Raw genomic sequence first — 26,692 nt, 5'->3', positions numbered from 1 at the left:
CCAGCTACTATAATGACCAGAACAACCAGAGACCAGAACACCACGGCCCCTCTCCCAGGCTGGCCCTGCCCCCCAGGGAGCGGTTATGGGTGCTCCTAGGCAACGCCATAAGGTGTGAGCTTGATGGGGGAAAGTCGAAGAAATAGAGGGGAAGATCTTAAGGGTCTGCGGGGTTGGGGTGGTTGGCCCGGAGTAGGTGTGGAGTGTGCTGGAGAAGGAAGAGGAAGATCTGATTGGAAAACAGCTCAGCAAAGTACCTTTCTCATTATGAACCAGGATGGTGCCAGCTGTGGACTGAATGGGCGGTTGTTTCATGAGTGCACTTGGGATTAACATGTTCATGGCAGCAGCAATACTCCCGAAACTTCACTGATTCCAAATAGTAAATAGCTATCAATGTCAAAGAACAGAAAAATCCTCTCCAACTAGAGGCCCTGGACTTGCAACGCTACTGAAGGAAACACCATTTAGGGAGGAGCTAGAAAGACCGAAGTTTGCAAGCAGAGGATTGTGGGATTGTGGAGGATGCCTGGGTGCCTACAGCTAGAATTTGAGCCTGTTATTGCGCATGTACATAATCAGCCCTATAGTCCTCAGTCTCGCAGTATTTGGATGTGACTTCTGGCGGGAAATTATGTCTATTGAGGTTTGCTGTTCCCTTGAGGCGAGGAAGATCAGAATTAGAGGTTTGGTTTTGTACCTTGGTTTGAAGCAGAGGACAAGAGCAGCAAGTATGACCAGCTCTACAAGGAATACACACACACCTCCCAGGAACTGCAGATGAAGCGCACCTCAATCGAAGCCTTCAATGAAACCATCAAGATCTTCGAAGAGCAAGGCCAGACTCAAGAAAAGCGAAGCAAGGAGTATGAGGGAAATAAAAGAGATGCAGAGGAGCCTGCTGAACTCAGAACGGCTCAAGTCTGGCATCGCCGAGATCCATGGGAGCCACATGAAGCTGGAACAGGAGCTGTGGATACAGGCCTTGGACAACTGGGAAATCTGAACAGCCTGAAGCGTATGAACAGCCTGAAGCCAGACCTCATGCAGCGGCACAAGATCCGAGACCAGTAGCTGGTATGGCTCCCCCAGAAAGGCGCCTGGCAGAAGAAAATCAATGAGTGGTTGGGAATCAAAAATGAGACTGAAGACCAGTATGCACTGATGGAGGATGAGGATGACCTCCCCACCATGAGGAACGGACCTGGTATGTGGGCAAGATCAACCGCATGCAGGCTGAGGAAATGCTGAAAGCAAGCGGGATAGTATCTTCCTCATCCGTGAGAGCAGCCAGAAGGGCTGCTATGCCTGCTCTGTGGTGGTGGGCGGCGATACCAAGCACTGTGTCTTCTACTGCAGGGCCACTGGCTTGGGTTTTGCGGAGCCCTACAACCTGTACACATCTCTGAAGGAGCTGGTGCTACATTACCAGCACACCTCCCTCATGCAACATAACAATGCACTTACCATCACACTGGCACATCCCTGTGTGAGCCCTGGGCCCTGGAACCTCCCCCCCAAACCCCAGCCCAGCCCACTGACTCATACAGAGCAGGACTCCATCTTTCTGTCTGTCTCTCTTCTTTGTGAATTTTTCTCTGTCTCAATCTCTCTTTTGCTTTCTCTGAGTCTTTCTCTTTCTGTCACTCTTTCTATCCCCATTTCTGTCCTCTCTGTCTCTCTTAGTCTCTACCCCTCCAAGTCTCTGTTAGAGGAGCATACCTCCTCCACCCCATGCTCCCTTTCCCCATGGGCACTGCCTCCCCTGGTTCTGGCTGCCCCCACCAGTTCCTATAGTTCCCCCAAGCTCCCACTGCCTGTACCTGCCATGTTTACAAAGGCCCCTGGGGTGCTCAGCACCAGCATGGTGCCCTGATTTTTAAGCCATAGACCTGGGGTCAGAGCAGGAAGAAGGCAGGAAGGAACTTAGCTGGGCCACTTCCAAGAACCTCAGCTGTGACATTAGGGGCTGGGCGGGTCCTGCCCCACAAACCCAACTTCTCCTCTAAACCCTGAAGTGAAACCCACACTGGTTACCCTCACATGGAGCTGCTGCCCAGAAGCCCTCCGCCCCCAAAAGCAAAATTATTAAAAATAACCTCAAGAGCTGGGCCCTACCTGACCCCAGGCTTCCCAGGAACCGAGGCTGCTGCAGGTACTGCTGGGCCAGCTGAGATGCACCACTGCCCACAGGACCTCCGCTCAATGCAGTTTCAAGGCTTCTCCTTGATCATGTTGGGTTCTGATTTTGTTTCCTTGACTGTAAACCCATTTTCTCCTATTTTGGGACAAGGACCCCGGTTTTCTATGCTGCCATGGACCACCCTCCTGCCTGCCCAGCTAAGCTGGCAGGTGGGTTTTGTATGGTATGTGGATATAAAACATTGAACTCAAAAAAACAGCGGGGGGGTGGGGGGAATGGGATAGTGACAAATAAGAAACTTTGGAGACAGGAAAGGGCAGTTTGTCCATACTGTTGAGAGCTCAGAATTAGAGTTTAATTGGGATAGAAATCCTGCCAGTAGCCCCTGATGCCTGAAATCTGAGCACTCCACTTTTAGGTTTCCCAGTTCAAGTTTTTGGAGACTGCCTATTAAAATATTTCTGGTTGGAAAGTGTATAGAAGCCCATAAGTATTAAGTATTTGCTGTGTTTACCTCTCTGTATTTAGCTTTTTGTAAGAAATATGGAATGTTAAACGCCTCATGTTCTCAAGAAGTTTGACTTTTAAAATAAAAAATAAAGAAGAAATATAAATATTAAAAATAAAAAAAGAAGAAGCTTGAGTTTTAGGGGCAAAATCAGGCAGCCAGTCGAGCGGTTAGGGGCGAAATCAGGCAGCCAGTCGAGTGGTTAGAAGCAATTAGGTAGGCAGGCAGAGCGGTTAGGGGCGATCAGGCAGGCAGGTGAGTGGTTAGGAGCCAGCGGTCCTGGACTGCGAGAGGGCTGTCCAACTGCTGGTTTAGGCCCAATCTGTGAGATCAGGTCTAAACTGGCAGTCGGACATCCCCTAAAAGGTCCCGGATTGCAAGAGGGTGCAGGCCAGGCTGAGGGACACCCCCCTCCCATGCATGAATTTTGTACACCAGACCTTTAGTATAGGATAATTCCATCAGATATGAAACATTAAGGGAACAGGCCAGGAAAGGGAACTGAAAATATCTTGCATTAGAACTGAGTGAAATTAAACAAGTCACTCTACTTTTCTGAGCCTCAGGGTCTAATTTGTAAAAGCATTTTTATGAAGTACACAATCCAATGAGCTATTACAGGTCTAACATTCCAGTATATATTATCTAATGTGATAGCCATTGGCCACATGTGGCTATTGGACACTTGAAATGTTACTAGTCTGAATGAAGAGGACCTTTGAGTGTAAATTACACAATAAATTTTGAATACTTGACATGAAAAACTAATGTACATCTCTTATTAATATTTTTATATTGATCATATGTTGAAATTATAGTATTTTAGGTATGTGATATAAATAAAAACATTATTAAAATTACTAGAGGCCCAGCGTGCACGAAATCATGTGTGGTTACGGTCCCTAGGCCTAGCCTGGCCTCCGTCGCATGGCCTCTGCCACCCTGTGATGCTATGTGAAGCTCCCCACCCCAGAATGCTTTGTGATGCTCTCGTTCCCTCGACTGCTTCTGGAGGCTCCCCCCACTCCTCAACTGCTTTGCGAACCCCGCAACTGCTCCGCAAGGCTCCCCCCACCCCTCAACTGCTCCGCGAAGCTTGCTGCTGCCCCACGAAGCTTGCCGCTGGACACTCTGCAAAACTCCCCCGCCCACCACTGTTTCATGAGGCTCCCCCCACCCCACTACTGCTTTGTGAAACTTGCTGCCACCTGAGTGAGTGCTCTGCTAAGCTCACGGCCACCCCGCGAAGTAGCCTGCCACTGCTGCTCAACAGTCCCCAGTCCTGCCTCACCTCATGGTGAGTGGCTCAGGGGGCCGGGTGAGGGGGGTTCCAAGAGGTGCTCCATGCACTTCATGGTGACTGGTTGCCTGTTCGGTCGTGACGGCACCTAGCTCTTTATACATATTAGGATTTCACGTTTTGCTTTATTTATTTATTTACTTTTTACTGTGGCTTCTAGAAAATTTAAATTATATTGTAGCATGTAGGTCTCATTACATTTTTGCTTTACAATGCTGTTCTATGATATCTATGCAAAAAGTTTTTAAAATAAGCTCCAAATACCCAGAGTTACATACAGTGAATCATATGTGCATTTAATGGCATGTGTTTACCTATGAATACTTGCACATACCTATGTATAAAAGGCATCTTCTAAAAGAACGATGTTGCTGTTAAATTATGTTTCATTGCCTCCCTTTGCTATCAGGCAACCTAGAACTACCATCAGGTTTGGCTAAACACCTAATTATGGAAAATAAAGGTGTTGTAATACATTAATCAATAAAGAAAAAAATAAATTAAAAAGCTTTAAAAAAGTTATTTCCATGGAGCTTTGTAATAAGGAGACAATGGGATATAGGGATAATTTGGAATAAAAATGGATTTATTAAGAAAAAAAAGAAAGGTGTTGACTTAACACAAATTATGTATAGATTACCTTTCTTATTTTTTATTTTTGGGGAAAATATGCCATTGAAAGGTTGTGTATTGTTAAGGTATTAAGGAAATGAAACAAATGAAATACATTTTAAAAAGAAAAATTAAACTCTTAATGATATGGAAAAGACTTCCTGACCTTATCTACAGACACATTCACACAAAATGTATGCATTAACAGAGTGAGAGGTTAGGGAGGCTGTTGTAGCACTGGTATGTATGGCTCAGGTCTTTCTAATATTTATGGTATGTTTACCACTTATATCCCCATTTTCCTTCCACCCTACCACTGCCTATTATTCCTCATTTTCTAAGCCTATTTTCTTCCAATAATTTATCTTCTCCCACAATTATTTATATGCTTAGGAACAATGTTTTCCCTTGTTAAATCTTATAAGCCAGATTCACTTATCCTTTCATTCACTATCTCTGTACAGCCTGCTATGGGGAAAGCACTGCCTTACACACTCAAGGAAATACAGAGATGAATTAGATTCAGATTTTAACCTCTAGCATTTACTCTTTAGGAAACTCATAAGATTTATGGAATTTAAATCTATAAATGTAGTTTTGTGCAAGGGTTAAGCACAGGATTGATAGTAGGTACCACAACACATGTGTTTGAATACTGGGTCTCCTTTTGTTTGGTTGTGGAGCTTAGCCAAGTAATTTAATTTCTATGAACCTCAGTTTATTCATCTATAAAACAAAACTCATACCAATTATCTTCTACAGAGGTTTAGAGAAGATAATCCACTTAAATGGATCTGTTCTAAGCCTGGTGGGGAATATGTTCTCAATGATCGTTAGCTGTTATTTTTCCAATTATGGATGTAAATATGAGAGGTAGGATAAGCATTTGAATACAAATAAATATGCTGGGGATATTTCAGAACAAGTAACACATACTTCTGTTTGAAGAAAGAAGAAAACCTTTGTGTAGAAAGTAGAACTTGGTCCAGGTAAGAGAGAATTTGCATAAATGCAGTTGAGGATTGGACATTCCAAGTGGAGGAACCAACATGAGTGATTTGAACCTTTGCATATGGAGCAGAAAATCATTAAGTGGGTGTTGAAAATAAGACTTCTGAGACATAGTAGAGAGAACTAAGATTAAAAAGGAAACTGAAAGTAAGACTCTCTCAAGTAAATATTATAATATCTATACACGATCTTCCATATAAATACAGTCTTAACATCCATTGTATGATGTATCTTTATAACCATATATTTAGATTCAAAGTAGTAGTGATTCTTTATAGTATAGAATAGTATATAGCGTATCATAACAGAGTATAGTATATATAGGATAGTATTGTGTTGGCATTTTCCCTTGTGGCTGCTCTTTATTTTAATTCTCTCTAAATTTCAAAGCACCCAGAAGCAATATCCACATCCTCCTAAGTTTATTAATGCCATTTCCAAATTCTCACCTCTCTGCTCCAAATTAATAATCATGTTCCTTTAAGTCTTATACCATCCAGCTACTAACTTCTAGACCTTATCACCCCTCTAATAGTTCATCGTTTCAATTCAAAATTCTATGCTTAGCCCACAGCATTCTAATCTTAAAACAATGTCTTAATTCCACTACAACAGTTCTTCATATGTTATTGTAATATGATAAAGGGATCAGTCCTCCTAGCTTCACCACTTACTACCATATGACATTGGAAAATTTACTTCTCTGAGCTTATAATGGAGATAGTCATACTACATACTTCATAAAGTTTTTGTGAAATCAAATAATGTATATGGAACACTTAGTACAATAGTTGGTGCATAATAAGTCTTCTAAAAGTGTTACTATTCAGTGTTATGACCTGTAGCCCTCTGATCCATATATTACCATTGTATCAGCACTTTTCTGTCTTCATTTATTCATTCTTCAACTGAGACATCAACATGTCTCCCTATCTTCAGTATATCTCTCATTAGTACCCTCAGGTTCCTTTCCCCCTGTGTTAACCCCTCTCAGACAGGCTATAACCTGGAGCCATACAGCTTCCGTCTTCAGTCCTTTGCCGTGATCATAATGCTGAGACTCCAATGGGGAAAATCACCAGAACTTTGGACTATGATAAATTAACAAAATCCTTCCTTAGCTTTTCACTCAGACCCTTGTCCTCCTATGCACCCTTATATAACATTTCTTTTTTATTCTCTAAGAACAAACAATTTGAAGCTGACACTTGTTTGAAGTCTCCTCCTAACCCCCACCACATTCTCTCTTTGTGGGTGGCTTCCCTTCCTACTGCAGATACAAAACTGAGACCTTCAAATAGTAAATTCCTAGGCCTCCTGTCTCTGTACTTAAGGGTTTACTTTTGCCTCCTTCACCATCCTCTCAAAGGAGTCCTAAGAAATAGGGCTATTGTCAATGGCAAAGCCTTACTAGTATTAACAGACCTATTGTTTAACACAGAGAGTGATTATTGCTATATAAGAGAAAAGATGCTTCTTTCATTGGATTGAAAGTCAATTGAGCAAGTTGAAATCATTCAAATATGAAAAATCAGCTTTGAAAGCATTTAAATCTCATAGGTATAAGATGTTTTAGTTATATTCCCTGCTTATACATAGTTGAGATGTTTTAAATGGTAGAAAACTTATAATTCAAATGATACATTAAAATATAATATTATTAATAAATGTTATTGAATATTAACTTTAGGAGTGTATGTTGTCTTCCTGGTCCATGAAGATAGTAACACAATGAATACATTATAAACATACATGTAAATATGTACACATACTCACATATATATGTATACATACACTTCTGTGTATGTATGTATATGTATATATGTATATGTATATATTCTTATTTTTCTTTGTTTATCTAAATATTAGATTATTTTAAAAATATTAGATTCTAATGTTTGACTATGCTACAGATATAGCTGGTTTCAAAATGTTCTAGTTATATAATGTGGTGATACATTCTCAGTGTGCTTAATGCCCTTGAAAATCTCAGCCTCTCTGACAGAATATTTCACAGCAGTATTCTTAGGGGGAATATATATCTCAGGTTTTCAAGGACAACCCAAACTTCAAATCTCCTGACTCATTAGTTTTTTGATTATTGGTTGGTTCAATATCTTCCTGAATATCTGCTAGACCAAGCACAGTTCACTGGGGAAGTTAGATGCAAAGTCAGATAAGAACAATGAGATTTTAAATATAATTATTTGTGAAAACTGCAAAGAGAACAACTAATTCAGAGTGGGGTTACCAGGAAAAGCTTCACTTGGTCATATGTTCTAAACTTTGGGTGGAAATTTAGTTCATCAAATAGATAATCTCATAGCTCCTCACTCTCTCCACCTTTTCCCCAAATTTAAAACCCAGTCTATTGTGGCTTTTCTGTGAAGGTCTGCAGTTGTAAATGGCTCTGTCCAGCCTACCCCACATTGTCCCTGCATTTCTTTTACTTCTACAGTTGAATCCTAATTGGTTCCTGTCCATCTTCATCCGTCTCCTATTAGCTATCTGCAGCTTTGCTCTCTTAACTCTAAAGATACATGGACGTTTTTCTTCAGTCATATAGGCTTAACCCTCACACCAGCAGGATAAAGATCTAGTTGCTCTAAGACAGTGGTTCTCAACCTTCCTAATGCCGCGACCCTTTAATACAGTTCCTCATGTTGTGGTGACCCCCAATTTCATTGTTACAAATTGAACATAATTAAAGCATAGTGATTAATCACAAAAACAATATGTGATTATATATCTGTTTTCCGATGGTCTTAGGTGACCCCTGTGAAAGGGTTGTTCGACTCCCAAAGGGGTCGCGACCCACAGGTTGAGAACCGCTGCTCTAAGACAATGTGCTGTACAAAGGTCAACCAGAAATCAATCCTTAAACAACCAGCTCTGCCCATTCCCCTAAACGCCTTGCATGATTGTTGCTCTGGGTGCAGTGGTAGAGAGGGTGATGAGGTGGGACTGGTCAAGAACGCAGGACTGACAGCAGACTAGTTTGGTCTTGGAAACTAGTCTTGGCCCTTTACACAGATGAGTTGTATATCCTTTGGGAATTTTCCCCCCTCAGTTTCCTCATTTGAGCTCTAAAATCTCTTCTAATACTGTTATTCATAGAAATCAACTACAAATTCCTATTTTTGTCAGATCTTCATTTTACTCACTGGGAACATTGCTATTTCCTATTGGCTTCTGAGATACCACACTTTACCTGGCTTTCCTCCTCACTAGCAGCCCTTTAAGGGCTGGCTTCTTTGACTGGCTTCTTGCATATCTGATTCTAGAAATTGAAGTGCTCCAGTGGCTAGTCCTTATCATCCACTGTTTCCCCACCTATATATTCTCCCTTGGTGCTCTTACTCAGATCCATGACTTCAAATACTGTCTTGATGCTGATGGCTGACGGATTTATTTATCTAGCTCTGACCTCTTCCCTAAATTCTAGATTGATACATCGAGCTGCCTATTTTACATCTGCACTTAGTGTCTAATAAGTATTTCAAGCTTAAATGTCTCAAATGATCAATCATCTCGTCCCCCACAGTGGCCATTGCCAGCCCTGCTTTCCCACCTTGTCACTGTAAATACTATCACATCCATGCAGTTACTCATGCCAAAAACCTTGATCAGAGTCATCGATTCCCATTAATTCCTTTCTTCCCTGCCAATCCCACATTTAATCCATTCATGAATCCAGTTTCTCTTCTCTCAAATATACAGCCATAATTCGACCATTTTTAACCACATCTACCAAGACCATTCTTGGTTAACCCACTTCATTCTCTCCCAGACCATGCCACAGCCTCCTCAACATTCTTCATCTTCTGCAGTCAGTCATTCTTCTAAAGAGTAAATTGGATTATTAAATACCCCTTTAAAACACCTCTAATGACTTCCCATTGTAAACAAATAAAATGTATACTTGTCATCAGAGCCTTCAAGGCCCACATGATCTGGCTCCTGCCTTTCCCGCCCTCTCTCTCCCTACTCTTCCCCTCATCCACTGTGCTTCAGTTGCCGATTTTCTTTTCATGGGACAAAATCAAGTGTGTTCCATCATCAGAGACTTTGAATTTGCTTTTTCCTGCTTGGAATTCTGTTGCCCAGACCTTCACATAGCTGTCCTCTCTCATTATTCAGGTTGCAACTCTAATGTAGCCTTTTCAGAGAGATGTTTCTCAATACTCTGAGTAAGGCAGCCCCCACTCCATCATGCTCTACCATATTACCTTATTTCAACTTCTTCAGAGCACTTGGCAGTGTTTGAAATTATCTTATTTTCTTTACTGCATGTTTACTATATGTTTCTGTCCACCAGAATAGAAGTTTCTTGGGGAAAGTACTCTGTTTATTATCTTCACGGTTATATCCTCAGTAGCTGAGTCAGTGCCTGGTCCTTGGGAAGTACAGTCACTATTTGTTGATTGACTCACTGACCACTCTTACTGCTTTTCTTCTTCAGCAATTGGGTGAGACATGAAAGTTTCCCTCTAAGGAGAGAATCCTTTTTATGTGGCTCACCCTCTTTATTCTCAGGAAGGCAGAAAGAGAATGTATATTAAGATCTGAGAAGAATCTATGAGTACTTTGAAATATATTTACAGCTAACCATTTAATCAAATATTTCCTTATTCAACAAATATTTTTTAAGTATTAAAGGTGTGTTGGATACAACTTAAGTATTAAAGGTATCTAGTATCCAACTAGAGGGTAGGCAATAAAAGCAAGTAAGTCAACATCTCTACCCTTAAGGAGTTCATAATTCGGTAAGGAAGGGGACAGCTGTCTTAGTCAGCTTTGTCTGCTATAACAAAATATTACAGACTGGGTAGCTTAAACAACAAAAATTAATTTTTTTGCAGTTTGGAGACTGGAAATCCAAGATCAGGAGCCAGCATGGTTGGGCCCTCTCTCTGGTCTGCAGATGGCTACCTTTTTGCTGTTTCCCCACACGGCCTTTCCTCAGTGTGAGCTCATGGAGAGAAAGATGGAGATTTCTCTCTCTTCCTCTAATAAGATAATAAGACTACACATTCTATTGGATTAGTACCCCACTTTTATGACCTCATTTAACCTCAGTTAACTCCAAAAGATCCATCTCCAAATACAGTCACACTGAGAATTAGAGTTTCAAATATGAGTTTTGGGGGAACACAACTGTCTATAGCAGACACATATGCAGATCCTTGCAAAGCACCAACAAGAAAGCACAGGATTCTGGGAGCACAAGCAAGAGAAGTTAGTGTGAGCAAGGGTTAGCAGGCCCAACCCTTCCCAAAAGGAATCTGCTTTTGGGTCAGTGATGAGAGCCTGGCAAACTGGTGTTTCTCAAGTGTCTATAGAATACAGGTGACAAAGGGCCACCCACCAATCACAGAAAGCCTCCCCCACTGGAGTCAGCACTGTAGTTGCTTGGATGGATCAAGTAGAGACTTTATTTCTATAGTTTATTACTTCAGGGCTGAAATTTGGAGAAGACATCCTTTACTTTGTCTTAAGGTTAATGCAATGTCAGGGGTCCCTGTGGTTTTTATAATGCTACAAGTCTCACACCTGTGTGATGGATCTCCAGCAACCAAGATAAGTGTTGTTTACTGGTTGTTGCTGGAATGTTTGATGTGGCCCTTGTACCCCTAGTGTTCAGTGAGTCATAGGAGAGATAGATCTGGGGATCTGCAGGCTAGTGATGACCACTTCTTCCAGCCTGGCTAAATGAGGCCAAGTTAGTCTTCTTGGCTTTGTGGCTCCAATTATGAATAACTTGCATATTAGTGAAAGTGAAAATAGCTAACATGATTATGCTAGGCATTTGCCAGTATTTTCTTATACATTATCTCATGTTAATCCTCACACCCACCTTGCAAAGAAAATAATATCAGTCTTGTTTTTCAAGAAGAATGCTTAGAGTAGTAATGGCATTAGCCCAGAGCAACCTCTGAGTCTGGACTCTGGCTGTTATGGCATACAGTCCTCTTGCCACATGCTGCCCCACTGTGCCTGCTCTGAAGGCATGCTCTCTGATGACCTGAAGCTAATCTTTGCTGGCTTCCTCTGTTATGTCAAGTGACCGTTCCTCTATTGTCATAGCATCCTCTCCAGTCTTCATTCTTCTCAGGGGTGAGCAGTGTCCTTGTTAGTTCCCCAGCTATACAGAAGGCTCCCTGAAGCCTCAGATGCTGTTTTATTCATTTAGGTGTTTGACACATAAGAGGGAGGCAATATATGTTTGTTAAATTAAGTGTTAATGCTGTATAATTTCTTAGAACGACATACCTGTTGAACTAGCCTTAAACACCCTCTTTAGTACAAAACTCAGAGAAGTGCAAGGTGATTCAGTTAGTACTATTGTTTAGAGTAGAACTGATGCTTGGGCAGTGTTTCTTCCTCTCTATAACCCAACATTAGTCATACCTGGTTCTTCTGAGAATACAACCTCAGCCTCAGAATGGTTTTTTGCTTAGTGTTTGAGAAGACAGCAATTATGTACCATACATACATACTCATCCTCCTCTCTGTTTAATTTTTTTAAATCATCAATTCTATCTTATTTTATTAAATTTATCTTTATTGTTGAAAGTAAAAAAAAAAAGAAAACAACAAAGGGGATTCACTGTTTTCTTTGGGCAGATACAAGTATAAATTGGGCAGATACAAGTATAAACTCTGAATGTCTGAAACGAACTATTTTGTTTTCTTTATATTTTATATACTACAAGAGTAGGCCTTCCTTCCCCCAGCTGCCGGCACCGGCTTTTCTTTGGCACCCAGGACCCACACTTTGCTCTGGCCGTGGGCAGGTACCCCGGACTCGGTCTTCCCTCCGGCCCCAGCTTTGTTTGGAAGGATGTCTGGAAAGACATCCAGAATAATGTCCTGTCTAATTAGCATGTTACCCTTTTATTATTATAGATTTCAAATTATTAGTCATAGTAATTGGTTCCTGGAAAGAATTATCAGGTCATTTATCAACTGAGCTTTCTGTTATGTTTTTATATCTTGCTAATGTGCAATTTAAACATGCTAAATACTTTGAACTGACTCTTACAACTACTAGTAAGCTTATGAGAACTGTTATTCTGGTAAATGGGAGTGGAGTTTCTACTTTTGCGGATACTAATGAAAGATTCAATATTTATAATGCCCTTTAAATAAATTCTGTGACCTAATAGCTGGTGTGTAGAGCTTATATAACTGAGCCATCGGTAAGCTTTTTCACAATATGATTTAACCTATGTTGAACAATTCATAGATGGCATCAAAAATCCTTATGATAATTAAATTTTAGACCATGAATATCTCTTAGAGATCTGGCATAAGTCAGTTGTTTTATAGAGGGGAAAAATCCAAAGAGGAGACATGCAATATTTTCCTGATTCTCTACCCCATTTCTCAGTGACCTTGAAGCTGAGGCCTGTGGACCACTTAGAGATGTGGTACAAAAGGGCCCAAGGAATCGATGCCATTAGCTTAATGATGTCACTTCATATTATTATTATTGCTGATTCCTTTGACTCCAAGGCTGGGAAAAATTCCCAGCCCTGCCTGATACTACCAGGATGAATCACACTGGTTTCCGCTGTGCTTATTACCTGCTTTAACTCTGAACCCATGGATCTTTGCAGATTATCAGCTGCTCAGACCTGGACTCACTTCACAGCACCAGCTCTTGGAATTGCATCATGCTTCCAGACATTTTCCTCCAGAATTATGTACCAATTAGGACCATCTTGAGTTTTTTTTGTGTGTGTCTGCATTGACCCTTTAGTGGAGCGAATTCAGGCCTTGCCTAAATATTCGGCATCTGCCTGGTGTTTTGTTTTTTGTTTGTTTTTTTCCAGATCCGAGGTTCTGGTGTGGGCAGACCTTTCTCACAAGTACAAGCTCTGGGCCTGGCCTTGAGTAACCTTCCCAAGGTCCCGCAATCCCTGTCTGGTAGAGCTGAGACTAGAATCACAGTGTCTTGCCTCCCACCCAGCTCACTGTCCTTTGCAGTGCATCACCCATTCTTATTAGGCTGGAATTACTAAAACCAGAAATGGTGGATATCACTTCTCTTGTAAATGGCTCAGGTCTCAATTTTGTGGAACAGCTCACATGGCTAATACGTATTAGACTATAAATAATTCCTCCAAGACTTTGCTGGTATTCCAAATGGTCTACGCTGCACTGGAAATGAATAAACAGCAGGGGATATATAATCAAATGCCTCTGCTGAAAAATGCGCAGCAGAGGCTTAAAAGGAGCTTGAGCAACAAAAAGGCTTGTCTGAGAATTCCACTAAAATATAAACAGATCTGTCTCAACATTTTGGTGCCTGTTTGCATATAGATGGTATTAGGCACTATAGTTGCAGAATTATAACCTATCAGGGCCATTTGTAATGGGATGACTCAAATAGAAGCAATAGAAAACCAAGTGGCTAAATCAAGAACTTAATAAAATCTGTAAGCAAGTGATTGGGAGTAAGGAATTGGTTGGTTGGATAATTTATGTTATAATGTACGATAGATTTCATATTGGGAGCATCTCAAAATCTGAAATTGTGTTTCCTTTGAACACAATCCTTGCTTTGCTATTAAATGGGATTTAGATGGCACAGGAAGGCTCCTGAGCTATAAAAGTGTTCTTTAATAGGAAGAAAAGTGATGTTCATCAGGTAGCAGATTGCCTACCCCTGGGCAGGAAAGACCTCACTTTATCTTGGTTCTGTGCCCTGAGGCCATCAGCCCTGCCTTGGTCTGGAGAAGGATGGAGAAGAAGGGAGCTTTTTGACATGTTTTCCACATCATCCTTTGCTCCAACATCAACTCTTTTGTTGCTCTAAACACATAGACTTTTATTTTCCACTTTAAAGTTTGCCTCTGTTGTGACCCTTCAGGATCAAGAGAGGCAGAAGTGAAATCATCATAAAATAGGTCAGTATTCCTGCCCTCTAGCAGTTTGTAGCCTGCTACATTCCTAAATGAGCTGAGACACTTCCATGTCTCAGGATCTCTCAGAACTCTATTCAGCTAGTGAGAAAAACCCAGATTTCTATTTCGTGTCCAACAACCCCCAAACCCTGGGATTTTGTTTGGCTGATGGCTAAACATTTATGGAGCCAGATGTTTCTACTGTGCATTTTCCTTTTGAGTAAGTGATTTGCTCTGAAAAATGCATGGACGTGTCTTGGGCCACTGGTAAGAGGCTGGATTTCAATTCTGAGAATGACATTTTTGACCCATAATTAAAGGACTGGGCTATTTGTGGTGGCATGGTCTCCATTGATCCCACCACACTCCAAATTGACTTAAAACTGTTGCCACCAGCATCTCTTTGCCTGAGGGTTTTCTCTGGCCACCAGAGCCCACTTTGCTGTCCCCATGGAAGGCTGGAAGCATCAGAGAATTAATACTCTGCTCCATCCCCTAGCAACCTACCCTCAGTGATGGGTGTATAAAAGCCTTTCTCCCTCGCCCCTCAGATGGGATTTCTCTGTAATTTTTACACTCACTGGCAGAGTCCCCAGTGGGATTCAGCCTTATACAAGCTCACTTACTAGAAAACAAACCCTTCCTTAATGGCTTTCCTTACCTGTCTAATTTCCCACCCCCTCCTTAGTGTTTCCTGAAACTGCCTCCAGAATAAGCCTGACTCATTCCTTGAATAAGTGACTCATTCCTTGAATCAGTCACTTCTGGAGATAGCCAAACTAAGATCCTACTCAAATAGTGATATCAAGTGGGGTCATGAGGAAAGAAGCTGTGTTGTTCAGACTAACACCTGGTTGGGCAGAGTGAGCCAGACCCAGCTTCTCTTCTTCTTTCCATCTTTAGTGTGATCTGACCTCTAAAACATGTAATTTTTTTTTTCTTTTTCTAGTTGCAAGAAAACTGTAATGTGCTCAATAAAGAGGATCACACAATTTCAATTTTTACACCAAACAAACTTGGATTTAAAAGTATTAAAGGACAATTAAAAACCTTTTCCTAAGTAGTATCTGACTTTCTGTCAACATAAGATGCGTCCTCTTAAAAGATATTTAAACCATGGTTTCATTTTTAAAATCTGGAGTTTCAGTTAGACACTATGAAATATATTTGGTGTCAGGAAGTATTATTTATACCTGCTTTTTCCCCAGACCCTCTGACAGAATTGTTTGTGAGCATTTAGCCTCTTAGAGCTGTGATCTAGAAGATAAATGCCAGAGGCTCTTGTGGGACTCTCTGTTATGAAAGAAAATAGTGCCTCCTTTGCCTTTGTCCTGGATACCCTGGGTCAAATTATTTATTTCTTTTTCTTTTAATTGGACTGATATTTTAAAATATCTCTAATTATTGAATATGAAAAGTCATATTAAGCTGGTGCTATTCTAATGGTTGTTAGGCTTGTCAAAACACACAGAGAGAGATCTGGCCAGGTGGAGTGTAGTCCAACCAAAGGTTGCAGGTTCAATTCCCAGTCAGGGCACATAACCGGAGCATTCGAGAGGCAGCCAATGGATGTTCCTCTCTCACATCAATGTTTCTCACTCTCTTTATCTCCTTTTCTCTCTCTAAAATTAATAAACATATCCTTGGGTACATATCCTTAGGGTGAGGATTTGAAAAACACAACACACACACACACAGATTTGAAAAACACAACACACACACACAGAGTCACACACACACACAGAGTCTCTCTCTCTCACACACACACACACACACACACACACACACACACACAGTGGAATCCTAGTGCTGGTAGGTTATTGTGTGGAAGGCAATGGGGATTCAATTTTGAACTGTCTCAATCATATACTCTAAAGGCTGAGAACAGGCAGCATTTGAGAGAATACTTTAGTCGTCTTATTTGAGTCATGTGCCTCATTTGTTTCATTTTTAAATTAAATTTATTGGTTAATAAGATTATGTAGGTTTCAATTGTTTGTCTCTATGATACACGGTCTGTTATCCAATCTCACAACAATTGTCTACAGCAAAACTACCTGTGGGATGGCAACTTCCTTTTAGAAAAGACAAATCTTTGGCTCGTCTTGGGCTTCCTCAGTGAATTACATATTCAGGGGCAGTTTGTATCTGTGGGTATAGAGTTAGTTCATAGTACAGCATCTTGCCCTTAGTGATATAATCTTTTGTTGCGTGGCTTTTTTCTGTAAGCTTATTGATGGTGCTTAGGAACTCTGCTTCCACTTTAAGTATCCCACATTCCACATCCTATGCTAATACTTAACCAAGGCTTTGTAACAATAAAGGGTGTTTCACAGATATTTGCTCAAACAATATTCAACCGATCCATATTTTTCCATTTTACTTTAGTTGTATATATAATTCTTGAAATCCAAATGATGGTGTTTATTGGTGCAGTGACCCAGCATTCTATGATAACATTTAGTAAAATGAATGTATTCTTACCTAGAAGCTGCCTCTATTACCTAAATTGTTACAGTTTTCTAGATAACATTTAGTATGAACTCTTGGAAATTTCCAATATTCAAACTTTGCTGTGCATTAGGTTCATCCTGTCAAAAATACACCTGCCTAGACCCTAGTTCTGAGAATTCTGGTTCATGAGTATGGAATGGGACTCTGAAATGTGTGTTTTTAAGAAACCTCCTGTGTACATCAAGGCTTTCCAACCATTGTCTCAAAATCTTGCAATTGTCTTTCCAAAATTCTAATATGGGAAAACTCTGTGTATTTTTAAAAATTGCTTATAAAATATATCCTATATAAGAAAAGCCTAATATGCAAATCAACTGAACAGCGGAACGACCTGTCGCTGTGATGCACACTGATCATCAGGGGGCAGACGCTCAATGCAGGAGCTGCCCCCAGCCCGCAGGCCCGAGGCCAGCCAAGGCGGGTGCCAGCGGGGGGCCCCCAATCACCCCACCAGTCACCCCAGAGGGAGGTGACTGGCAGCGGCAGGTGGCGGAGCCAGCCAGCAGGCAACACCAGGCTGGCTAAGGCAGGTGCCAGTGGGGGCCCCCCCAATTGATTGCCCCACTGGCCAGGCCTAAGGACCCTACCCATGCATGAATTTCATGCACCAGGCCTCTAGTACATATTATACAGGATATGATCCTTACATTATTTTATGACCCTTGTGTAAAGTTTATCATGACATCATGACAAATTCCTTCCAAAGCTCAGGGTCTAGTAATAGCTAAGAAATTTTTTTCTTGGTAAAGTTACATCCAATTATTATTCACTTGTGAGATCTACTATGTTTCCTCATTCATTCTGGCTCTTACAATACCTAAAGCAAATTTTTGTAAAATTATTGTAGCCTTCTTCCAACAGGCTTTTACACTATAAATATCTATTTTATTTTCCTTTAATATTTGATGCAGGAAAAGGAAAATGAGCCAAGGATTCTTACTTATTGTAAAGAGATTTTTATTTTTAGTTGCATAAAATCATTTTTAGAAGTTTGGTTAGTTCTGAATTTTGTAAAAAAGTAGAACTTGAGGCAAGGATTTAATGCCGATGCTTTGATTGCTAGGTGCAAACAAAGGGTAGCAGAAGTGAGGAAACATGGAGGGGCTGCAAAGAAGGATATGAAGTGATGAAAAGTGATGCACTATTATATGGGCTGCTGCTTCATGATGAGCTGTGAAGAGACACAGAAGGCGACTCAACAGGGGTGTCACTCAGTATGTGAATGCTTCTGGACTGTCTGTATCGAGGAGACCAACCTTAAATGAGCCCATTGGAGTAGGAAGAAGAAAACATTTCTTTGTCCAGATTAATCCCATCTCTGATTTTCTTTGGGCCAATATTGGCCCCATGGAAAGCTACTTCTCCCATGCTTCCAGGTTGTGTCTTCCCTTTGGAGGCTGCTTGGGATGTCAGATCTCATGCCCTACAGAGGGGTGTTTCATCAGAAAGTCCAGAAATGGCTGAAGGAGCAGCAACTCAGTGCATAGAAATGGCCTAGCATTCTCAGCAAGGCCAGGTGGCTTACTGGCTCCTGGTGGTGGCATCCAGTCCAGGAAACTGGCCAGCTCAGGAAATCCAAGATAACACATACGATTTGCATTTAACACATGTGTAGATATGAAAGTAGGGAGCAGGTTAAAGGTGTGGGGTGGGAACGAGGTGGGAGGGAATGTACTAGTAATTCCATAGCTCAATGGAGAAGTAAATGTAGGAACATTGGGAAGAGGGCAAAGTTAATTTAACCAATTTAAATTGGCAGCTGAAGAATTTATAGCATAGAAAACTTTTGGGTAGAAATATATTAACGAGAACATGGGAAATAAGAGAAACATGTTTATGGGGAGATCAGAGGATTGAGTAGGTTAAGGCAGTGAAGACACATTTGGACATGTCAAGTTTGAGGTACTTGCAGATCACTCAGATGAACATGCCAGTCAGCCATTGGATGTGAGAGTCTGGAGCTTAGGGTAAAGCCAGGACTGGGCATGTGGACTTCAGACCATCAGTCTGGAGGTGGGAGCTAAAGTTCTTGCATGGATAAGATCATCTATAAGATAAAAATGAAGAGAAAAGTGGGCCAAGCACAGAAACTGGAGGAATGCCAATGTATAAGGAATGGATATTGTGTGTGTGTGTGTGTGTGTGTGTGTGTGTGGGGGGGGGGTGGGCAATAAGGGAGCCAGAGTTGCCAGAGATACGGAATTATACATTTTCTGTGGGTGTCACTAGTAACTAATTTGGCATGGAACCTGCATTTCATGCTTCTATTTGGGTTGACACACAGAGGAGTCTTTGAGTCTATGATATTGCCCAGAGCAGTAGTGGCTATAATTTAATATGCACATACTCATGAGAGGAAGAGAGAGGATATGAATAAGAATTTACTGAGAATCCAGAGTACGTCATGAACTGTGCTGAGTACTTTGTGTATATTGCCAACTTCATTTCTTCACAATAAGTGAATGGTGTTATCTTTATTCCTGCAAAGGAGGAAACTGGGCCTCAGTGCCTGATGACAGTAAGTAATGGTGCTGTGAGTGGAGCCTCACGTTTATTTGAACAGAAAGTCCAGGTACTTCCCCTTAACTGGACAACCTCTGCCTTTCAACCATGATGGTGGGGTCTGACCATAAAAAAGTCTTGTTGAAAAGTCAGCTCTCTGTGGCAGGGAGAGTTCCAGACTCTACTTTGTCTAATTTAGTGTGTCACATAAACTGCTTATCTGCGATACTAAAATATATGATAGTCAAATTTTATTTTTAACCTCTTTTGAGAACCATTTAAACATTTGAAACTTTTCATCTTTATTGATATTCTTTACTACTGCCCCGAATAATGAAGCTCAAACAAATGTTTTATCTGGAAGGAAATCCTACATTGATCTGGTGTAGGACAGAATAATGTTTTTCTAAATTTGATTACATGCCCCAGACAATAAGTTGAAGTGTGAATTTCAGAGATCAGATAAATCCTACAGATAATATGTAAATGTCTGGGCACACACAATTAATGTTGACACATCGATGTAGTTTTAAATGGACCACAACCCAAATAATGCTGTAGCTGACATGCTGGGCCTGTATTTTTGCTTTGAATAATTTTTCAACATTTGAATGGAATATTTATGCTATTATGCTAAAATAAAAGAGCACAGCCAAATAAGCTATTACACGGTCCATTAAAGCTACTTTTAAGTGACTCTCTGTAGCAAAAGATTGCACAACTTCTGCATTTGCAGAAGGAACTTTTCAATTAAGCATAGACCACTGTTCTCAGAACTCAAAGGAAGGGCAGATGCCACCTTGGATCATTTTGAAAATGATAATTGTATATTTTTTATGAAGTAATAAAGAGAAATCTCTGTAACAGCCATAACACACATGAGTTAAGACCAGCCAAATAATGCAAAAGGGCAAATCTGGTTGTTCAGTTTGAATAAAGGAGAAAGTTTAGTGTGGATTTCACACACACCCTGCTTTCTTGATTGCACTCTTCTCATCACTCCTTTTTGCTGCTTATAGAGTCTGAAAATTTGAATCAAGGACCCAAATATTCAAAAATGCATGAGGCATTTTTGAGGCATCATCTTTTTCTTATTTACAGTTTCATGGCAAATATACAAACATCAAATTCTTATTTCTGTGTGAAATCCAGGCATTTTTCTCAAGCAGAAAATATAACAGAATTAAATTATATTCATGCTATTTATGAAAGAAATTAATTGTTCCTGCTTTCAACCAAATGAGGCAGGCGACTCATTTTGCCTTAAGTGCTTCAACTGGCAATCAAGCTTTCTAGACAGATGTAACAAAAATAATGTATGTGATTTGGTGGATCATCCACTTGATTAGGCTATTTTTGTGCGATTTTCTTTGGATATCCTCTTGTGGGATGAATTTTGGGCCTTACACAACCCATTTTTGCTTTGTAATCGTGTCTACATAAGGTCTGAGGTGCTTATAAAGGTTTGCCTGTTTGTTCTAAGATAAAATGTAAGTATATGCCCAGGCATTCATTGAGCATGTGACAAATATTTTTGGTATTCTTTACGTGTATTCTTGTGTGCTTCTGTGGATAATATCTCAGTTTCTTGGGCATATTGAAGCTTTCCAAACACTGGATTCAATCATCAGTGGGGATTTATTGGCGGATTCTTTGTAGTTTCATTTGTTTTCAAGGATTGGCATTATTGGAAGGTACATTTATTTGTTTTCATTCTTTAAACAAACTACATAGAGTTCACCAATTGGACTCTGTTAAAATTGAGTTTAATAATAAAGTTTAATAATAAAGTTTAGAGGTACTGCCTTACCTTGGAACTGGGTGTCTATGTCAGGATAGAATAAAGGGACACGGGCCTAGATCTGGCCAATGACAGAGCAAATTCTGTGACCAGCGTCCCCTCTGAATTGAGACTCTGTTGGCTTGGCAGGAACATGGAGTGCCTCCTGAAAGGTAGCTGGGTGAACTGAAAGGGCTTGAAACTTGAGGGAAGCCAAGGTCCAAAGCTATGAAACATTTTTGGAGGGGTGGCAGACCAGAGGGTCTTTTTTAAAAATATATATATTTTATTGATTTTTTACAGAGAAGAAGGGAGAGGGATAGAGAGTTAGAAACATAGATGAGAGAGAAACACCGATCAGCTGCCTCCTGCACACTCCCTACTGGGGATGTGCCAGCAACCAAGGTACATGCCTTTGACCGGAATTAAACCTGGGACCCTTGAGTCCGCAGGCTAACGCTCCGTCCACTGAGCCAAACCGGCTAGGGCATGACCAGAGGGTCTTGAATCGATTATCTGTCAAGGAATCCAGAAAGTGAGGGTAGGTAAGAAGAAAATTAAGAAGAATCCAGAGGGGAAAAATCTGACTGCTGTTTTACCAATATGCGTGGTTTGACCAACTTCAAAGGGCTGATAATAGGTCTGATTGGCCTATGATAAGAGCCTAACCTGCATCCCCCATACATATACAGGCATGTTTAATTAGACAGCTGTTAATGAGCAGCTCTATGAGCAGGAATCTTTGCAGGGGTTGGGGTAGATAAAAGGATGACTGCCTTAAGATGCCATTGTTGTTTTAAAGAAGCTTTTAGTTTAAATGGGGAGATGCAAACATAGGAACACTCAAATTGTACTAGTTTGAATAGTTCAGGACCAAGCAAAGAACTCTGCATGCCTAATAGAGGCAATCACTGACTAAGGAACCCAGAGGATAGATTGGGCACTGAGCATTGTGAGGAAAGCTACAAGAAGGGACTGATGCTGGGAACTAAAGGCTCAGTTGTTAGACTAAGTCAGCGGTTCCCAACCTGTGGGTCGCGACCCCTTTGGAGTTCGAATGACCCTTTCACAGGGGTCGCCTAAGACCATCCTGCATATCAGATATTTACATTACGATTCATAACAGTAGCAACATTACAGTTATGAAGTAGCAACGAAAATAATTTTATGGTTGGGTCACAACATGAGGAACTGTATTTAAAGGGCCAGAAGGTTGAGAACCACTGGACCAAGTGATAGGGACCCCATCTCCCTCCACACCTTCCCCTTATACAGCACGTGTTCAAACAATTACCTTCCTTATACATATTCCGTTCAGACATCTTCAACCCACTCTCCCCCCTGCCTCCTGGCATAGACCTCTGAGAGGAAGCCACACTTAGCGGACCACACAGCCACATACTTACACAGCTCTTTGTATATACCAATTATTAGGTTCAAAGCAAGCTGACATTTCCCTAAGACAATATTTTTACCAAAGGGAATACAATCTTAGCTCTCTTAATAGAGAAGACCCCTTATACTAAGGAAGCCCTTATTTGATGATTTTTTTTCAATTTCACTTCCAGAAAGACAGTGTAGAAAACATTTACATCTATACATGTAGGTGTGTATGTGTATATATGTGTATTGTACATGTTGTGTGTATACATATTTGTGTGTGTGTATTGGACAGAGACCTGCGATTAACCTAAACTGAATACCTACTATGTGCCAGCTTTATATTGGAAATATAAAAATGAATTAGACATTCCCTCTTCTCCAGGGCTATAATCAAGTAATACATGAGGCCAGAATGTTAGAAAATTAAAGTGCACTGGGAATAAAAGTGGGAGAAGATGAAAGAAATTGCAATGGGTGAATCTGGGACCATAAGAATGTATTTTAGAAATATTTCAGAATAGAGGTCAATGTCAGACATTTGTAAGAGTTCAGAAAATCCCAAATTTAAAACTTTTGATTGGATTGTCTACTTATATTATTGAATTTACTATTTTCCAGCACCAAATTGAAACTGTTGACTGAGATCAGTCATTTGTATTGGTTGAGCAGGAAAAATCCTGTAACAATTCACATGCCTGGTGATAGTTATGCCTAGAAACCATCAGTTGGAACATCAGTGTCTTTTGTAGCTGTTGGGATTTTCTCTCACTGGATTGCTGGCCTAATCTTTTATTTATTTTCCTATATATGTTCACACAGAATTTCAAAATAAATTCACTATATATTTTACAAATATACATTGTGCATTACTTTCATGTTCAACATAAGCATATAAAAATTGGCAAAATTAAAAAAAAAAAACTGAATTGTGTGCATTCTTTTTCCCCAACCTATGGTTTAATCTTATACCATAAAACTCAGGGAGTTTTAAAAATACACATACTCTTTGTCTCTTCACATACTTCCTTTTGGAATGGCACATTAGAATCTTGGTGGGGGAAGAGAGGCACTATATGTACTCCTGAAACTTTCTCTGCCCCATCAACAAATATTAGTTTTAAATAATCATGAAATTCAAAGAATAGTTCAATGAGCTGTTCCATTCGGGTAACCAAAAAGAAAAGCCATATGGATATTTCTCTAAAGATTAAATATTCCTTTAGCGTTCAGCTTACCTGTATTATCTTTTAATTGTTCATTGCATTTGTTCATTCACTTATCCTCTTAAATATTTACTGAGTAATTCTATGTGCCAGTCACTCCTCTGAGCTTAACAGAAAGAAAAAACCCCAAACATATGCCTTTTTGAATGTTAGATTCTAATTCAGCATTTTAGAAAATTGTTTTTAAAAGTAAAATCTATACTATGTTATCTGTTAATACGATGAGGAAAGATGAGAGAAAAAGAGATAGAGAGTGGGGTAAGTAGAGCAGTCAAGAAAGGCCTCACAGAGAAGGTGACATTTGAATGAAGATGTGAGTGAGCCGAAGGCAAGCCATGTACAGAACTGAGGATGAGCAGATGAGCAGAGGGAATAGCTGGACAGGCCCTCAGGCAGGAGTGTGCAAGGGGGGTGGAGGGTGGAGGCTGGGGCGGGGGCGGGAAGTAGAGAGAGTTGAGGCAAAGAGGCAATGGGAAAGGACCAGCCAGTGTGACAGTTCAAGGCCACTGTGATGACTTTGGCTTTCAATCAGAGTGTAATGGGAAGCTGTTGGACTGCAGTGTTAACAGAATCACTGACTGCTGTGTTGAGAATTGTCTAAAGCAGGGGAATAAGAGCAGAAGCAGGGAGACAGGTGTAGAGACAAATTGCAATCACTCAGATGGAAAATTATGAGAGTTTAGACTAGGTGGTAGCAACAGAGGTGCTCAGTAATTGTAAGGACCCTAGAGAACAAATGGTATTGTCAACAGAGGTTACTAAGGAAAAAAAAAAAAACAAGAAAAACACACACACATATTTCTGATGGTCCTTGAATATGCTTCTTAAAAATAAAAATAAAAAATATTGGGACGGGGGACAGGGGCATGCTGGAGAGTGTCAATGGGGGGAAAGGTGGACATACGTAATACTTTCAACAATAAAGAAGTATCAAAAAAAAAGATTGCCCTAGCCAGTTTTGCTCAGTGGGTAGAACGCTGGCCTGCAGACTAAAGGGTCCCAGGTTTGATTCTGGTCAAGGGCATATATACCTTGGTTGCAGGCTCAATCCCCAGGGGACACATTGATGTTTCTCTCTCTGTCTCTCCCCCTCCTTTCCACTCTCTAAAAATTAATGGGAAATATCCATTAATATTTTAGATGAGGATTAACCAAAATTTTTAAAAGATACAATTACATGACTTCTAATGTACTCTTCTGCATTTTCCCTTTTATCTAAGTTATGAACTTAGCTAATTCCCTATTCAATAACCTCAATCACCCAATTTAAAAACAAAGTAGGGAAAATATATTGAAATTTACTGTATCAGCTGCTTTCTAACAAGCAGTTCATGAAATGTCACATCTTCCATGTTTTCAAAAACTTAAAAAAATAAAGAATAGAGATAATTTTCAATTTAACTCTATGACAAGCAAGTATATAAGATGATTGATTATAGAAAGAAGCATTGGACCTGTCAAAAACGATGTGTACAAATAGCTTCTGTGGAGGAGGCAACTTGCCAGGAATATTTAAATATGCCTCAGGATGCTAAAAAAAGAGAACTTTTTCTAGAATATTAAATTATAAAATCTCCCATTCAGGAGTTCGGTCTTTATTTTTATCCAAAGCAAAGAATAACTGTGATTAAAAATAAAAATCGTAGTTTGCATTTATTGAGCTGTTTTGGTTCTTTTCGAAGTTGTTCACCTATGTCAGCAATTTTCAACCTTTTTCATCTCATGGCACACATAAACCAATTACTGAAATTCTGCGGCACACCAAAAAGTATATTAGATTTGTTTGCCGACCTGACAAAAAAGAGAAAAAAGGTGTAATTTTGATTCATTCATACCAGATGGCTATTGTTGTGTTGGCTGTTGTCATTTTTTTATATGACCATCTAAAGGAAAAGACGTTCATGCCCCTGACTAAACAATCAGGTATTGCATGTTTTAGAATCACTGATTTATATTAACTCTTTTAATTTTCATATAAACTCTTTTTTTTATTGATTAAGGTATTACATATGTGTCCTTATCCCCCCATTGTCCCCTTTGAGATAGATACAATTATTATCTCCATTTTACAGATTAGAAATGAAGACACCCAAGGGTTAATAATAAGAATAGATTGAAAGAGGAAACGATACAAGTTCCTCCTCTTGAAAATGATCAGTACTTCATTCTTTCATGTCTTCTGTTTCCCATATTTTCAGTCCCCAATATATTTAATAATTATTGAGTCACAGTCATTTTCTAGACTTTGTATAATTTTTTTCTAAAACTAGCAATTTCTCTTATCTGTAACTTATGAATTCTGCTATTCTCTCTCATGTTGTAAATCACACAAGATCAGGCATATTTTTATAAATAGGTAAGACTGCTATGATGATGGTAAATAGGGAGGTCTCCTGCCTTGTGTCCCAGAGAAAGGTCACTTTTATGCAAGTTACACTGGGGCTCCAGAGGTCAGGGTGTCTGTGTCAGGGTTTCTGTGCTGGCCAGGGAGAGGCAGCACAGAAAGCTATGAGGTACTGGTAATTGGAAGGCCACTGTCTTCATAAAGCTCTCTCCAACCCATGTGGTCAAACCTAAAATCCCACCTTTAAAGTTGTTTCCTTCTTGTGTTGAAAGCTGTTAACATCAAACCTCCCTATTAAAAGGCCAATGCTTCAGGGAAGCAGCAGACAGCCATGACTTACTAGAGTATGGTGGGCTGTCTGGTGAAAGCAGTATAAAGACCTGGGGGTATGAGATAGATGTCTACAAACCAGCAAAAGGGGATTAACAAAAGAACCAGAAGGACACCAAAGATTATAGTC

The 26,692-nt window shown here is 40.2% G+C and overlaps 1 protein-coding gene and 1 pseudogene across 2 annotated transcripts in view; both read left to right on the top strand.

The window, feature by feature from the left end:
- ZMAT4 (zinc finger matrin-type 4) overlaps window positions 1-26,692 on the top strand; it is a 321,014-nt gene that overhangs the window by 237,851 nt on the left and 56,471 nt on the right. The window lies entirely within an intron of this gene.
- Window positions 124-13,294, top strand: LOC102428350 (annotated as a pseudogene).

Source organism: Myotis lucifugus, unplaced genomic scaffold (genome assembly GCF_000147115.1).
Source record: "Myotis lucifugus unplaced genomic scaffold, Myoluc2.0 scaffold_26, whole genome shotgun sequence".
NCBI lineage: Eukaryota > Metazoa > Chordata > Mammalia > Chiroptera > Vespertilionidae > Myotis > Myotis lucifugus.
This window is presented reverse-complemented; position numbering and strand designations above follow the sequence as displayed.